Consider the following 17,924-nt stretch of genomic DNA (forward strand, 5'->3'; position numbering starts at 1 on the left):
ACACGGTAGCAATTTCAAAGCCAGCAGCAACCACCATGTTTGAAGCCTAGTCATTTTCTCCCCTCATCCTACTACAGAATACAGAAAAATCACAGGGAAATCTACAAACGCCAAGCCAAGGTAGACTTCCAAAGTCCTATTTGATCCATTTTGTAGGATCTAGTAAAAAAGAAAGAGGAAAACATAACTATTGAACACCCCATTCATAATTATTTCAAAATTTGGTGCTTTACAATAATTTCTACCACAAGCTGTCCCAAGACTTTTGCTTTTAAAAAAACAAACAAACAAAAAACAGGATAGATTATCATATTTGGCAATTATGGGTTCTTTCTTCTTTCCACTTTTCATTTGTTTCTAAAAGGATACAATTTTACCCAAGTATATGAGGAAGTATTAATCCCTTATATAACTCCAGTCAAACAAAATAAAGAAATCCATGTATTGAATCACTTCTTAATTCACCAAATGAGCTATGTGCTGATTGTACAGTCTGAAAGGAGACCTAGGTAAGCAAATGCAACACAGCATGACTATGGGCAAGGTCACAGTTATACAATGCTAAGGAAACACATAGGAAGTACATCAATTCTACAGTGGGTGGTTGGAAGGGGCAGCTAAGGTTTTCTGGAGGAGGATATACCTGAAGAGATTCATTAGAACTAACAAGAATTGGTATGAAAAATAGGGAAGGAAAAAGGAGAGAAAGAAATGGGGCTAGACAGTGTTCCCAAACAAAAGTAGCATTCAGTAAAATTTAGAGCACTGAGTAGCATTTAGAAAGACCAGAGTGTTATTGGAGGATAATGGAAGTTGGTTCAAGGCAGGGAACCCTAATTAGGCAGGTGTGCAATATAATCAAATCAGTAATACCACTACATCCAAACACGAAGTACTTGCCAAAATAAACTGATGAAAAAAATGGATCCAGAGACACAGAAGCATGGGACAGACTGTGGAATGTCGGAGGGAAGGCAGGGGTGGGTGTGTGGATGGAAAGAGATCAACCAATGAACTTATATGCACATATGCATAACCCATGGACACAGACAATAATGTGGTGAAGGCCTGGGGCTGGGAGGGAGGGCGGTCAATGTGGGGGGGGGGGGGGGGGAACATCGATAATACTTTCAATAATAAAGATAAGTTTAAAAAAACAGAAATCAAATAAATCATACGTAATGTTTCTATGGTTCACAAAGAAGGAAGAGTCTTTCCATGGAAGGGGATGGAGAGTAGAAATAGTTATGGTCCCAGGGACAATAAAGATCAACATAGGCAAATTAGCTGCTAAGTCCTCATTCTCTTAAAGGCTGCAGTTATCAACAATAGAAATAATTTCAAAATAAACATGGAAATGATGGCTGCCCTTTCAAGTGCTGAAAAATCCACTCTTATTGCCAAGCTATTTTGTCAGAACATCAGATAATGCTCATGTTGAGACATGCCTCCTGTGGACAATGAAATGTTGGTGATGGTTTCCAGCTTCAAATGAATCATCTCCCCTTGCTCAGGGCACATTACTGCTCCTGACCTCTTCCCTTGCCCGTGCCTTGACCTTCTTCCACTCAGACATTATTCCCTGCCTCATGCCTGTGAGCATCTCATCTTATTTGTGAGCTATGGTTCCAGAATTTAGCATGAGGAAGGCCCCACTGATAGATGTCTAACATGAGAAATGCTCCTAATGATCCCCAGTGGGACTCTGCCAGCCTCCTCCAGTAGGATGAGACGTTCAAAGACAAAAAGAAATTCTGTGCACTTTATAGTGAGAGATAATGAATAGACATTTCTACACATACGTGTGTTTTACTTTGATTTAGCAAGAAATGACCAGTTTTGCTTATTTTAAGAGAGTTAACAGAAGTTTCTTCATATTGTTAGCTTTGCAATATAACTTGAACACCTGAGTAAATTATACCATTTCTATGTTGCTTAAAGAAATCCTCCAAATGTTATTTTAGAAATGTTTATGAATTATGCACAAGGTTTCCTCACAGAAATGCTAGATTTGCTCTTGAAAACTGTGCATAAATCAATATTTTGTAAATTAAATAATATTTCTCACTGACAAATTATTTCAGAGATGCTTTATTTTCATTACTGGTTAATATTCAATTGACTATGATTACTGACCCTTCAGATTAAGCTTCTTTCTTGATAATATTTGTGAAATAGCTAATGATCTATAAACAAATAAGGGAAACTGGATTTTACAAAAGATCCTGCAATAAATTCTTGCAGAAGTAAGGGTTTCTTTGCAATTCAACCACAGCCCCACTTTTCTTTATTTATATTTCCTCAGATTTCCTTAATGTATTTTCTCACCCAGCAATTTATCTGCAGCACAGTGGTGTGCCTCTTAATAGCAATCAGTAAACCTTCAGTAAACTGTCTTTGTTAATAATTTCTCTTCTTATTCAAGAATATATTTATTTATTCAGTTCATCAGGGACTCTTAGCTCATCAACCGGCTTGTGGCTTTGTTTTCTTTGTTTGTTAGCTTTGGGACAAAAGAATCAACATAAACAGTCAAATGATCAGTTTTTGCCTGGCTCAACAAATACAATTTGTAAAATGTAAATAGCTCCCAATACAGGCAGAAGCTTTTGGTTAAATAAATAAGCCATTGTCCTACTGGGTTGTTACTAGTTAAATAGAGTAGATGGCCAAACATCAGAAAAAGTAAAAGCTTCTAAAATGTTAGAGACACAGAAAGTGAGGAGATACTGATGTATTTCAAGTAGGAATGAGCAGCAACAGATAAGGTCAGTCCTCTGTGGGACGCACAGTGTAATGCTACAGCCACTAAATAGTTACCTCGATGCCACATTTGGCTTATTATTGTTGTTGCTGTTATTGTTATTTTAGATTCAATTGCTCCTATGTATCAGTTGGGAGGTTTTACTTAAAAATATGGATTTACTCCTTCTCTTGAAAACTCTGAAAGTCTGTCTATATTGGGCCCATATTTCTCCATGGCAGCATCCACTCAGCCAAACTATTACAGCTCCTTCCTTATACTCAATTTCTGTTTTCAACCATTATAAAATCTTATCAGAGGAGAAAATCAGATTCTCACAAATTCTATTTTATTTATCTTCCCTGCCAAGAATTATGACTTTAAGGGCAGTTCTAAGATGGAAAATGAAGGTGGAAAGATAATTATCTATTTTCTTACCAAAATTCATAAAGAATTCATACAACTCAACAAAAAGAAGACAATCCAATTTAAAAAATGGACAACAGACCTGACTAGACACTTCTCCAAGAGAACATACAGATGTGCAATAGACATTGGAAAAAATGCTCAATGCCATCTAATCATCATAGAGATGCAAATTAAAACTACAGTGAGGTAAAAAGGCTAGAGGACAACCAAGATGGCTGCATAGGTAAACACCTGAACTTGCTGCCGTGCACAACCACATTAAAATTACAACTAAAAGACAAAACGAATATCATCCAGAACCACGGGAAGGCTGGCTGAGTGGGAATTCTACAACTGGAAGGAAAGAGAACAGCACATTGAAGCGGATAGCAGGTGCAGAGTTGCAGAAGTGCGGAGGTACAGAGGTGCGCGAAAGGGGCTGGTAGCTGGGTACACTGTTGTCTTTTTCAATCAGGAGGGAGATACAAGATCCTGACTGCTCTGAACTCCAGTTCCGGGTGAGAATCTGGGGACCCAGACTCATAAGGAGAGAAACTGGACTGTCTGGCATCGGGCCAGAATGGAACGTGAGGGTGGCTTTCTCTCAGAGGTGCTTGCAGCAGTCATTGTTCCTGCACGAGGCCACAAGACACAGAGACCCAGGGACCTATCATGGCAGGGCTGACAGGCAACCATTGCTGTTTGCTCTGCCCTGATGACTCCCTGAGACCCCACCCCACCCAATTTACAACCCCACCCAAGCTGTGCAGAGAGGCTTTTGCATACCAATGGCCTGGCCTTTCTCCACCTAAAAACCTGTCAAACTGCAACTCAGTCAGAGAACCCCAGAGCTTCCAAAAGAAGGCCTAAGGCTTGTCAGCAGCCTGCATCACTTCACAGCTGGACCTCATCTGGGCACTTCCAAACCCCAAACAAAGAGGAGGAATCTGCAGATATCTCTGTAGTTCCTGCTGGGTGGCCTCAGGCAGTGGCTGACTTTGCACCTCCTTGGAAATCCAAGAGCCAATGTACCCAGAAGTCAGAGTGAGAACATCCAAATTACAACTCCTCAGATCCATAAGGGACACTCAGGGGGAAGACTCAGTGAGCACCAAAGCCTCACTGAAGCAAGTCCTGCCCCATAAGGGTATCTCCAACACAGAAGTGCTCCCATTGTAGGCACAACTGGTCCTCACAGACAATTGGCCTGGAGGTCAATTCCTCCCAGTGATACCAACAGCAATCAAGGCTTAACTACAACAAGACTGTGCACACAGCCCACAAAGGGGTGCACCAAGAGTGTCCATCTCAGGTAATTAGGGAGGGAGGCTGAGCCACTAAGCCCAATAAGACACCTAGCACACAAAGCAACTCTATCAACACAGGGAAGCAGCCAAAATGCGGAGACAAAGAAACAGGTCACAAATGGAAGAAATGGAGGAAAGCAAACTACTGAATACAGAGTTCAAAACCACGGTTATAAGGTTTTTCAAGAATCTTCTAGAAACCTCCAAGAAATATAGTGAGATCCTCAAGGATATGAAAAGGGACCAATTAGAAAATAAGCATACACTGACTGAAATAAAGAATAATATACAGCCCTAACCGGTTTGGCTCAATGGATAGAGCGTCAGCCTGCAGACTCAAGGGTCCCAGGTTCGATTCCAGTCAAGGGCATGTACCTTGGTTGCAGGCACATACCCAGTAGGGAGTGTGCAGGAGGCAGCTGATCGATGTTTCTTTCTCATCGATGTTTCTAACTCTCTATCCCTCTCCCTTCTTCTCTGTAAGAAATCAATAAAATATATTTTTAAAAAAAGAATAATATACAGAGATCCAACAGCAGACTAGAGGATCCCAAGAATCAAGTCAAAGATTTGAAATACGAAAAAGTAAAAAACACCCAACTGAAAAAGCAAAAGGAAAAAAGAATCCAAAAATATGAAGATAGTGTAAGGAGCCTCTGGAACAACATCAAGCATACCAACATCCGAATTATAGGGGTGCCTATAAGAAGAGAGAGAACAAGATATTGAAAACCTATTTGAAGAAATAATGACAGAAAACTTCCCCTACCTGGTGAAAGAAATAGACTTACAAGTCCAGGAAGCGCAGAAAACCCCAAACAAAAGGAATCCCAAGAAGACCACACCAAGACACATCATAATTAAAATGCCAAGAGCAAAAGACAAAGAGAGAATATTAAAAGCAGCACGAGAAAAACAGTTAGCTACCTACAAGGGAGTACCCATACAACTGTCAGCTGATTTCCCAACAGAAACTATGCAGGCCAGAAGGGAGTGGCAAGAAATATTCAAAGTGATGAATAGCAAGAACCTACAGCCAAGATTACTCTACCCAGCAAAGCTATCATTTAGAATTGAAGGTCAGATAAAGAGCTTCACAGATAAAACAAAGCTAAAGGAGTTCATCACCGCCAAACCAGTATTATATGAAATGCTGAAAGGTATTCTTTAAGAAGAGGAAGAAGAAAAAGGTAAAGATAAAATTTATGAACAACAAAGTGACAACAAATACATACCTATCAACAAGTGAATCTAAAAATCAAGTGAATAAAAAATCTGATGAACAGAATAAACTGGTGAATAGAACAGAATCAGGGGCATAGAAAGGGAGTGTAATGACAATTCTCAGGGGGGAGGGGGTGTGAGGGTGCGGGAAGAGACTGGACAAAAATCGTACACCTATGGATGAGGACAGTGGGAGGGGTAAGGGCAGAGGGTGGGGTGGGAACCAGTGGAGGGGAGCAATGGGGGGAAAAAGAGGAACAACTGTAATAATCTGAACAATAAAGATTTATTTAAAAAAATACAAAAAACTACAGTGAGGTACCACCTCACACCTGTCAGAATGGTTACCATCAATAAGTCAACAAACAAGTGCTGGTGAGGATGTGGAGAAAAGGAAACCCTAGTACACTGTTAGTGCAAATGTAGGCTGGTGCAGCCACTGTGGAAAACAGTATGGAGTTTCCTCAAAAAATTAAAAATGGAACTCCCATTTGACCCAGCCATTCCACTTCTGGGGATATATCCTAAGAATTCTGAATACCAATCAGCAAGTATATATGCACCCCTATGTTCACAGCAGCACAATTTACAATAGCTAATATCTGGTACTGACACAAGAACAGCCCAAGTGCCCATCAGCGGATGAGTGGATAAAAAAGTGTGGTAAATTTACACAATGGAATACTATGAGGCTGGAAAAAAGAAGGATCTCTTACCCTTTGAAACAGCATGAATGGACCTGGAAATCAATATGCTAAGAGAAATAAGCCAGTCAAAGCAAGACAAATATCACATGATCTCACTTATAACTGGAATATAATGAACAAAATAAACTGAATAATGAAATAGGTCCAAAGAGGTGGATGCATGGAACATATCTCAGAGGGAAGGCGGGAGGGGATTAACCAAAGAATTTATATGCATATATGCATAACCCATGGACACAGACAATAGTGTGGTGAAGGCCCAGAGTGAGGCAGGGTTTGGGTAGAGGGAACATCTGTAATACTGTCAAAGTTATCTACATTTTTAACTAAAAAAGGAAATATATTCCTCAAACTTCATGTTACGCTTCAGGGTACTGACAACATTGATGTTAAAACAGTAACAACAAAACAACATCACAAAGGAAAATGACTCTATGATATGAGGAAAACTGGAATAAAATGGGGATCTGGTGTCTGTAGAATCAAAATACTCAGAAAGAACTTAATAACTGGCTTCAAATACTGAAACAGTTTCATGTAGAGACTACACTAGGTTTACGATGGTAGCTTTGGAATGTAAAATCCAACCTCAGTAGGGCAGTAGATAGAATTGATTCTCAATTGAATATGAGAAGAAATTGTTTAAAAACTGTAAATGGAATCTTCTATAGTATGAGATGGTTCCTGTCACTGAAAGCAATGAGGGCAGGATAAAAAGCACATGTTCGGGTACTTAGAAAGGGTAGCAGCACGGAGAGACAATGTTCTAAGGTATGGTCCAAATGATTCTGAGAGGGTAAGATCAATACAGGCACTCTCCATTTTACAAAAGTTTGCTTTATGCCGCTTCACTTTTACTAAAGAATTGCATGTGTACCTGTTTCCACTAATGGAAAGATATTTGAAGATAATTTTCTCTTTTATGAAAAAAAGGCAAAAGTAGCACTGAGCATTTGCTTTACAGCAAGCTATTATGAAGGCATCACACAACCCCAGCATTAGGAGTGGTCCTGCCAAGCTCCTTCCCTGGGAACTACACTCAGAATCTCAGAAACAAACCATCATGGCTATGAACTGTGTCTGTGGGCATCTTATTTTGTGCATCCCAGCAATGTTACCCCAATATTTTTTTTAAATATATTTCTTTATTGATTTCAGAGAGGAAGGGAGAAGGAGAGAGAGATAGAAACATCAATGATGAGAGAGAATCATTGATCAGCTGCCTCCTGCACAACCCCTACTGGGGATCGAGCCCGGAACTCAGGCATGTGCCCTTGGCTGGAATCGAACCTGGGACCCTTCGGTGTGCAAGCCGACGCTCTATCCACTGAGCCAAGCTGGCCAGTGCGCCAATATTTTGTTAAATACATGTTTTTATTGATTTGAGAGAGCAAGGAAAGGAGAGGGGGAGAGAGAGAGAAGCATCAATGTGAGAGAGAAACATTGATTGGCTGCCTCCTGCAAGCTCCCTACTGGAATGGAGCGTGCACAACCTGGGCATGTGCCCTGGCCGGAATAGAACTGGTGACCCTTAGACGCATGGGACGATGCTCAACCAACTGAACCACGCCAGCCAGAGCCACCCCAATAAATTTAGTAACATTAAAAAAACTATTTTGTGCATCTGTTGGTAAGATGTGCCCTAAAGTAATTGCTTCTTCCCTTTTGCAGCTTATGAAAGCTTTCATAGAAACACTCTACTTTTGGGTAGTAAGGGAAACCGGTAATATACATAGTATTATATCTAAGCATACTTATCTGTATACTGCTACCCATATCAGAGAAAATGCCAAAGAAAAAGTCCTAAGCTCTTAAGAATTAGGTCATTATGTTTACATTTATTTTACATAACCTTTTCTCCATTTGGTGGGAGCTTCTTATGGTCTAACATAGGAACGCACAGCAGTCATGCACACCTCTAGTAAATTACCTATATGGCAATCAATTGTTTACCATAATTTCCTTAAATGCAAAGAATAAGCTTTATAAAAATACTTTGTTGCCTGGTAAAATTGATTAAATGAATGAAAACAAATGAATGCAAACAAAGAATGAATGCAATTATTAAATAATGTTCTCTACAATATAGCAATAAGTGAAAATCTATATACAACCCACTGTAAAACCTACTTCTTCAAAGAGAGATTATGTCAGTTTTTCACATCACCACTCCGGGATGCACCTTTCAAATACTTCTCCTCGCCCCACAAATACTCCATTCTTTCTCTCAGTAGTCTTTAGGAACCTACTCGTTCTAGGAAGATTTCCCTGACAAAGTAAATCACCTTGATCTATCAGTTTCCAAAATGCAATTCTCACTTCTTCCATCATATCAAAACATCTTTCTTTCATATAGTGCCAACAATCCAATAATGTGATTCAACACTCACTTTCTGGTCTATATCGTGTATTAAAATCTCTTACAGCCTCGCGGGTGTGAGCACCCTCCCACAAACCAGGAGGTCACAGTTCGATTCCTGGTTAGGGCACATGCCCCGATATGGGCTTGATCCCCAGTAGGGGACATGCAGGAGGCAGCTTATGGGTGATTCTCTCTCATCTTTGATGTTTCTATCTTTCCCTCTCTCTGACATGAATAAAAACATGTTTTAAAAAATCTTACACATTATCAGGTATGTCTGAAATACTCTTTTAAAGTAGACACTAGCAACAAAAGTTGACAGCTGATTAATAACTTTTAATTTTTATCAAGATTGATAGGTGATAGTTTACTGAGGAATAAAATGTTATTCGGTTCCACTAATAATAAACAAGTAGCATTGTCAAACATAAATAAACAGCAAAATGCATGAAATAAATTTATTATGAAATGTATTTTAAGACAAAGAGTAAAAGCCTTAAGGCTAAGACCCCAGGTCTGATATAAAGGAAGGTTTTAAATATGATACTGAGATGATTAGTGGTACAGAATATGGATCTGGGAAAGCTTCCATCTTCCATGAGCCTTATGCAAACTAATAACCTATGGAAATACAGACAAGAATATAAATGTACCCTCCATCTATACATATGGAAATAACTTTGGAGAGCCACATAGTTCAGCTGAGAAACCCATACCTAAGAAATTATAAAAGAATCTTACTCAGACATATATATTTAAAAGAGTAGAAAAGCAAAAGAATAACACTTTAAAAGCTAACTACATTACTTCTGAAAGGGTGCTGATTGCAGTACTGTTTCTGATAGTTATTACAGACTCTGGCAGGTTTCATTCACAGGGATCATGTTAACTAATGCTACATTCTTTGCTTTCTATAAAATGTGTCATCTGAGAAGGACACACCTTTAAAGGAACAGTAGTCGGAGATTCTAACCAGGCTGCTGCTTGATGTTTTTATTATCTGTAGCACCTAATTACTAAACAAGCCATCTACTTTCAAACTCAAAAACCAAACATTAAACACAGTTCCTTAGAGAAGTTCGATCCCAGTGATAGTATGTTCTATACAAGGAAATTTCTATTAACTTACACAGTTGAGCTATCATAAAACTTACTTGGTTCTTACTATCTCAAAGTTACTCTACAACCTGAACAGCACTGAGTTCCACTAAACCATGTGAAGAGGCTGGACCTAAGGATTCTGTGTTCTATGATGTGTAATACCAGGGCACACTCTTTTTTGTGGGTTATTGTGTGACAGGCAAAAGAGAGGAACAGATAATCAGATACACCAGAAAAATGTAACAGCTAAAAAGGAATTAACAAAGCTTGGCAGCACAAGCTAGTTCCCTCATAAAAAAGCCTCTTAGCCTTGGTATCCACACAGTTATACTATTTCATCTACAAGGGTTTTCCTTTAAAGGACCAATGTAATATGTCTGTATAATGGTGAGGAGCAAAAATTCTGGGATCAGATGGGCTGTTTTCAAATTCTCACTCCATCCAAATAGCTAACTAACTCTAGGCAAGGAATTTAACTTTTCTGAAACTCACTTCCCATGTTGGTAAACAAGGACAAGAGCAGTGCATTAATTCCTAATGTGGTATTAGATAAGGCACATTCGTACTTTGCCAGGTAGATAGTCATAAATTTAGGTTTTTTAATTACTATTGTTAGAGATATTATTATTATGGATTCATAGTCCTTCAGATTCAGTGGGATTGGGCCTATACTGTATCATTTCATCATATAATGAATCACTTGATTTTTCCTCATTTATCATATAAAAATATATGTATTAAATATTATGTATATAGTTTATATTATTCATATTATAAATATATTTAGCATATATATTTATAACCATACTTTTAAAACATTATGTTAAATATGTAAAATTTAAAATGGTGAAAGGGTAACTCTGAATATAAGGCTGCAGGAAATGATGAGCTCCTAGGATTAAATGACCCTTAATAGGGAAAAATACCAAATAATGCAATGAATTTTCTTTCCTGTCTAGCCATATTGACTTTAAATAAACACTGTCCTTATGATGCTTCTATTCCATCCTAATTCATCGAGATTAATAGCAACTAACTTGCAAGCAAATGTTCATCCTCTCTGCATAGGATCCAAGTGAAGGCCCTGTCTCTCTCTCTTACTTTCCTTCTGCATGTTTAGGTTTTGAAAAGTTCATTAAAATTTAAGCAAGTTCTAGTTCCAAACTTGACACCAGATTGCTAAGACTTTCACCTCCCTTCAAAAAGGAGGGAGAAAAACAGATGAGTTTATCTTTCACAGCCTGTACAAGCCAGTTTACTTTATAGGGACAACTTGCTAATTGAACAGTCTGCAGACACTGCAATTACTTCCCAAACCAGGCAACTAAAGCAGTTTAAAGCTATCCAGAGTTGTATCGTTAACATGTACAAATGTGCTTTAACTCACTTTGATATACAGATGAGCAAGCACCATTTCAGTGAAGTTTCAGAGTAATAAAGGTGGCCTTTAAGTCTAGGCTGAGTAAACAACATCAGCTTTAGATCTGTGAAACTAAGAAGTGTACACTTATATTTCCTTCATACAGGAAAGGAATTGTAGGCAGACACTTTTAGCCAAACTAAAAGTTAGTATATCATCAGTGGGGGACAAGGGGGATCACATTAAAACAGAAGATATAACAGAGTAGGCAGGTTATGTAAGTTTGTAGATCTCATTAGCACCATAGGATGACAAGTGAACCAGAAACAGACATGTGGTCTGATTCGCTTATTCTTTGGCCCCATTTTCCTTTCAAACTCTACCTGGAATTGTGAATGACATAAAAGGGCCTCGGTCATGTTAGTGGAGAGAAACGAAAACCCGGCCTCTATTTTCTCTTCTGCTAACAACCAGAAATGAGCTTACCAAGTTGAAGTTGTTGTGTTTTTTTTCCATAATGGAGAGAAAACATACACCTAAAATGATTTTTAAAGTACTAAATGGTCCATTATAACAATTTTATTATCCTTAACATACTACTTTACTGTTCCTCACATTAAAAGAAGAATCTACAGAACAGTGGGGATACAAAATGGGTCTCTATTCTCAAGCAGGACTTCTTGCAAATAATTTTAGGGGTAAATTCCGAGGACTACATGCTCCTTTTGTGGCTGACTATGGACAAGTTGTCCCTGGTCCCAGGTCAGGTACAGAGGAGCTGAACACAGGTACAGGTGACCCATACTTTGAACTTGGTACTTCCTGAAATTTAATCAAGAACATTTCAGATAGTGTAACCATGAGCTGCTACAGTTGGAGGAGCTTTAAAAATAGGTTTGCCGGGCACTAGCCGGTTTGGCTCAGTGGATAAAGCGTCAACTGGAGGACTAAAGGATCCTGGGTTCGATTCCGGTCAAGGGCACATGCCTGGGTTGTGGGCTCGATCCCAGTGTGGGGAATACAGAAGGCAGCCAATCAATGATTCTTTCTCATCATTGATGTTTCTATCTCTCTCTCCCTCTCCCTTCCTCTCTGAAATCAATAAAAATATGTAAAGAAAAAACTTTTTAAAATAGGTTTTCCAGTAAAGAATAACATAATCTAAAAAAATAGAGCACCAGAATACACTGCATTATTAGGAATGGAAGCCTACTACTCCCTACATCCAAATCAATCAGCTGACACAAAGTGAAAATATCCCCACTTAACGCAGAACTACACTGTTCTGTTGGCATTTGCTTGTATCCACTGATGGTGTTTTTAATGTTTCATTTAAGTGTCAAACTGGGTGACAGGCATTAATTCTATAGATGATTTAGCATCAAACGTTTTAGATCCAAAAATGTTTCTCCAATTGTTTACCTGCTATACACTATCCCTGCTATACAATCAAATAAACCAATTAAGTAAAATGAACAGATATTATTTTTCTGGCCCTAAGCCACGGACAGCTGTGAATACCACAGAGGCATTTCTTCCCTGCAATGTAGTCAGAAAGATACGCACAGTCATGCAGCTCAAAATATTGTTTTATGTGTGGAACAACATTGTCATAAGATGTTTGGAAGCCAAGTAAAATCACAGAAGAGAGGGGATTTGTAGCAGACTGTTTTGGCTGAAGGAAAATGAGACAGCTCTCCCATGAAGCAAGCAACATGACACCTTCCAGTGTGAGAAATAGCCTTTGGATGGTGAGAGCAAGAGGAAAAGGCAAAGAAGAGGAGATCAAAGCTCTCTCCCTGTACACTACAGATAATCTTTTTTCTCCCTCTTCAACAGCAACACGGAGGAAAGGCTGACGGTGGTGGGAGAAGGAGAATAGGAAACCACGCTAATCCAGAATTGTAAAGAAAGGAGCTGGCCTTTTGATCTCCACAGGATGGCAACTTTATTGGCTATGCCTAAGCAGTTTCCAACCAGCTGATCAACCAGGTATTAACACTCAACTCTTCCATGATCAGTAACCATGAAGGGAGTCATCTGTGAACAGCAGTCAAGCAGAAGGCTCATCTACTACCAAATGACCACCAGCCCATATCCAACCCAGAGGGGAAGAGCAACCCCAGGGGAAATGATTGTCCCTCCTTGATGAGTACCAGTTATTTGCCTTGGGTCTTAGAGCAAAATCTTTCCTCAAGGGTGCATGAGCATGGCACTCATTTTCCAGAATACAACTTGGAATTTCTGCGCACCTGCATCACTGTTTTGACTTCTGTTCAATTACTGCTTTTAAAAGCATGCCAGGCAATGCAGAGTCGACAAAGGCTGAACAGGAGTAGGCTGGGTGTAATGAATTAATTGTGTTGCCTAGTGATCTAAAGTTTTACAGACCAGCTACTTTCTGATAGGAAGAGGAAAGCTTTCCTTTCAAAATTGTACGTGCTCAAACCACATCTTTTTTAGGTGGATTTTTTGGGGCAAGTTTCAAAATAAAAAATGATTGAACCACAAGTTTTCTGATTTAAATTCTTCACCTCTCTTTTTTAACGACAGAAGCGCATGGTAGTGAAGAGTTTTAGAATCAACTTTATTCAAATCCCTGCTCCTCCACATCTCCTAACTCTCCATGATGTACTTTCCACAACCATAAAATAAGGGTAGAGTAATAATTTTACTAATAACAGCACCTATGTCATAGGATTCTCATAAACATTATGATAATGGTAAATGTTCAATAAATTATGATCATATTTTCATAGCAATAGTAGGAGTTATTGTCATAAAGTTTCTTATAGGACCCCAGAGATCAAAATCAATCTCATTTTTTATTTCCTTCTTTTACTTTGATTAGTCTGTTCTAAGCAAAGATGTTATGACATGGAAGATAAAAGGTAAGTACTTAATTTTTACTCCTCTATATATTGAGATAGTCAATATTCTAAAGTTTTATTAAATGTAGCTTTAAAAAACTAGTTATGAATTCATTAAAGATTTAAACATTTTAAAGTGTATTGTTTTTAAAAAAAGCAAAATGTCTACTTTACATAGTTGTTAAGTACAGAGTATATACGCTGACATCAAATTTTCAGAAGTCCATTTTTCAGGGATGTTTTTCAAGCCGTGTGTGGTCAGAGGGTACACTTAGATTTTGGCTACTCTACTTCCACTCCACCTCTTCCTATATTTTTAAACTAGCTAAATTCTGGATCTATTTCTGGTTTCACTCCCATCCCACCCCACCCCACCTTACTCCCACCCCCCCACCCCCCCTGCCCCTTCCCCGCCCCCACCCCGCCCCCACCTTTCTTACTACCAAATTTCTTAATTTATTCTGAAGATGACCTTAGGCCTAATTTTTAATTGAATAACAATTTTTATTTCCTTATGTTTTCATATAAGAAATAAAGCCTGCAAGGCAGTTATACTTTTATTTTAAGTAAACATTTTTTCAAGGGGCTGGAAATTAGGATAAGCATCACCTTGGCATCCTTTGTTAACACAGAAGACGACAGGTGAAGACTCAACTATTTATGATCTCCACTGGTAAACTGTCATTCTGTTTCCTCCCAGTCTTACTCCTGTGGCCCAGTATTGTTCATGATAGATATCTACTCAATGTAAAATATATAAACAAGCAAACCACTGCCATGTGTTAGAGGACCTTTTATCAAGATATAAGAATATTTTCAGTGCTGTCATAGTATTCAGGTAAATATATTTAAAAGCCATAAGTTTATAAAGATAATAATAAGAAATGATTAGAATTATCAAAAAATCTTGCCAGAGAGGGAGAAAGAGAAAGGAGGGAGAAAAGAAGGAAGAGGGAAGTAAAAGAGATAAATGACCCAGATAAGTGGCTCCTATAGTGCAACTTTTCTAAAAAATGTCCCTCTTCAAAAAACAAAGAAAATCCGCCCTCTAAAAGAAAAAGAAAGGAAAAAAAGATAGCACAAATGAATTTCCACTTTATTTGAAAGTCAGTTTTCACTTTAAATTTGAATTGAAATTCAATCACTTTGTCACTTAAAAGCAAGTTTGAGCAACAGGAGTTGAGGAGAGGAAGTCTATGAAGGAACCACTTCCTGAGACATCACACAGTTGTTTTTTTAGTGCTACCCACCCTGATCCCTTCACCAGAAGCCTAGCTATCCATAGAAAAGAACTCAGATATACAAACTCACTAAAAAAAAATTCACCTTAAAAATGAATTTTTAAGAAATACCTAATTTTCTTCAAAATTTTAGTTTCCTAGAGTAAAAAGTTACATATTATAGCATTTGGTTAATGAAAGAAAGGCACCACAAAGCAAACACATACTCTTAAACATAGAATTTGATGTTAAGTACGACATCAACACATCAAAATGAAGTTTATAATCTGTTTGAAGAAAACTATAGGACTTTGTTAAGTTGGCATCCATGATAAAAAGAAAGAAAAAAGAACTGACAACCAATAGATGCTTTTACAGGTTAAATCTTGTTGAAGGTACCTTACCCCCAGTGCGCTTTGATTTATTTAAGCTCACCACATTTCTCTTAAATACACTCCATTAACAAGCGATAGACTGTGATCTTATGCTTGAGGCAATACATGAAACACAATCTTTCAAGAACTTCATTCATTCCCTGACCAGGTGTCTTGAGCACGCCCAAATCTACTTCTCTTAGTTCTGTGAAGTTTTATTCAAATCAATAGTGTAGCTTTAGAATAGCACACTGCCATTAAATCACCCCAGCAGCCTAATAATTTGGCCTCTCAAGTTCAGATTCACAACTGAAGCATGAGTCTAAGTCATCAGGGGAATGATTAAGAGCTTCAGGTTAAATATGAGAGAGCACTTTTGACCTACAACCTGGCCAAAGAAGAAGGTAAGCACACCTATAGGAAAAACCTTAGGTTTATTAAAAATCATCAGTGGCTTAAATGGAGAATTAAATCAGAAAAACAAGGCCAGAAATCAGTTCAGGTCTAAGATGATAAATGCCTCATCTATTTAAATTACAAATCCCAGATACTAACTACGAATCAAATTATTAAATCTGAAAGGACAGTACGCCCCCTCCCCAGACATTTTTCCTAGTAAAGACAGAATGTGCACAGGAAAGCAACCAGCTTTCAGTAATAAATACCCTCCCTATTAGTGTGACTCTATCTTTAATCTACAGCCATGATAAAATGTCCCAACATATACAAACTCAGCTCAAACAGTGACTAATGACCATTAATCCCCCTATCTTCAGTAATCTGCCCCTCCAGTCATTTATCACACTGACACTTCACTTTACACACGTGAATAAACTTTAACTGAGAAGGTGAATCAACAAAAATCTCAAAGGTATCTGAAGCTGTAAATTAAACTAAGGGGAGACACAGCAAAGAGAGACAAATAGAGAGATCAGATCTTAATGTTTTTGATTTGCATGCATGGCCAGTCTTGGGGGTGGGGGACTATTCAATCATTCAGATCTGCAAACTAAGAAAAAAAGCAAAAAGCTACATTACAGAAAGGAGAAGTTGGAAGTAAGAAGAGGTGACCCTAAGAGTTGGTTTAATCTATTGATCCATCCACCATAACACAGATCAAATGTCAGAGGCTGGAACTTCAGTATTCTGTTTTCCTCAATTTAATGAACTTCTTATTTAGTTTAGTTGCAAACGTTCCTGGGCTGAAATTATTTTAGGAGTTTATTTGCTATTATTTAACTGATGCATTTTTCTTTCTCATATTTCATTAACTTAAGTAAAATCCTCGGTCAAAATATAAACCATAGCCATGGACCATAAAAAGCTCAAACCAACCTTTTAAAACTACTTCATAATCAAGCTAACTGAGTGGCTTTAACCGATAGGCCCTAATGCAACCTGAAGCTCAGTATTCCACTATACAAATTCCCTGAGGTGCAGTGTGTGCGTGTGTGTGTGTGCGCGCGCGCGCGCGTGTGCGTGTGCGTTTTAGGGCCTGAAATCAGATCCTTGATTGAAACCAGAATCTACCAAAAGGAAAGAAAGAAAAGTTGAGTGGTGACTCTGTTCACCCACAGTAAAAGTTTCTTAGGGAGTGTAAAAAAGCTATATGTAAGTGTAGATACAGTGTCTACTCCTATGTCAGAAGGATCCCATTGCAGCATCCTCCCAACACCTCATCCGGGGAGTTTCAGTACTATTTAATTAATCCCCCAAATCCTAAATCCAACCTTCTGTTTTCCTTTGCCAATGAAAATTCCCAGGCAATTAACTAACTGTTCCCTTTCAGATACTTGCAACCGCCTGTTTTCCTTCTAAACCCAGCCAGGCAGAGTGGCTAGTTTATAGCCTACCGTAGGAAGGAGTTATTTCCTGAAGTTTCTACAGAATCAGATTTAATTACAGACTTTAGTTACATAAAACAACTACTAATAACCCCTTGTGCTCGGAGGAGGAGGGGCGAATTGGAGGACCAGGTTCAGGAATCCAGGCGGGTTTCCGAGCCACAAGATTACCCCGGCGCACACCACCCTCCCCAAAGGAAGCAGCCCGGGGATGAAACTCACTTAGGCTCATCCTGGGGGCCTCGCTCACCGCCAACTGCTGCCTCCTCCTACCCTTGAGCTCAGACCTGCGTTTGCCAAGTGACCTGGGCGTGCCCTGAACTTGGCAAAAGGCCGAAGTCTATAATGAGGCTGGGGGATTTGGGGGGATAGGGGTAAAGGGACGACGCAAAGTACGAACTAGA

General features: G+C 38.7%; 1 protein-coding gene across 5 annotated transcripts in view; it reads right to left on the minus strand.

The window, feature by feature from the left end:
• The window catches only part of ROBO1 (roundabout guidance receptor 1), a 448,126-nt gene that overhangs the window by 428,906 nt on the left and 1,296 nt on the right, over window positions 1-17,924 (minus strand). The window lies entirely within an intron of this gene.

Source organism: Myotis myotis, unplaced genomic scaffold (genome assembly GCF_014108235.1).
Source record: "Myotis myotis isolate mMyoMyo1 unplaced genomic scaffold, mMyoMyo1.p scaffold_m19_p_2, whole genome shotgun sequence".
NCBI classification, from domain to species: domain Eukaryota; kingdom Metazoa; phylum Chordata; class Mammalia; order Chiroptera; family Vespertilionidae; genus Myotis; species Myotis myotis.